Genomic DNA, 549 nt, shown 5'->3' with positions numbered 1-549 from the left:
TAGCGGGCGCCCAAAATATTAAGCTTAAAAACTAAAATACAACGGCTGGTAAACAATATTTAACTTTAAACAGCCCACTGGTCACGTGGGGGACTAGGTAAATGATCGACCTGAATCGGCGACGGCGTGGCTCAGCGAGGTTGCGATACTCCTGGTCGACGACCAATGTGGATTCCTCGCTGAAACGGCGACGGTGGACAATCTTCTCAGCTCGACGGTGACAATTCGTATTTCGGCGCGAATAGCGCGTGGTCGATCAAGAACGCGAGGTGTCGCGAAAACGAATACCGATGGCTGACTTGTCACGGCAGTCGGCAACCACTCGCGATCGCGTGAAGTGTCAAAAAAATACGCGCACGACGTTAATAACGAGAGCAACAAAACAGATGTGTCACTCAGCGTCGGGTGCCGATCACGACGGAACCGACGGACAGCTGAGCGTGTTCACACGCGACTTTTACTTCCCGCGACGCAACGCGCGCGTATATCGACAGCGAAACTCGAAACGTAAACTTGGTCGTACTAACCATGGCCGCTGATCACAGCTTG

This window comes from Acyrthosiphon pisum, chromosome A2, assembly GCF_005508785.2.
Source record: "Acyrthosiphon pisum isolate AL4f chromosome A2, pea_aphid_22Mar2018_4r6ur, whole genome shotgun sequence".
NCBI classification, from domain to species: Eukaryota; Metazoa; Arthropoda; class Insecta; order Hemiptera; family Aphididae; genus Acyrthosiphon; species Acyrthosiphon pisum.
This window is presented reverse-complemented; position numbering follows the sequence as displayed.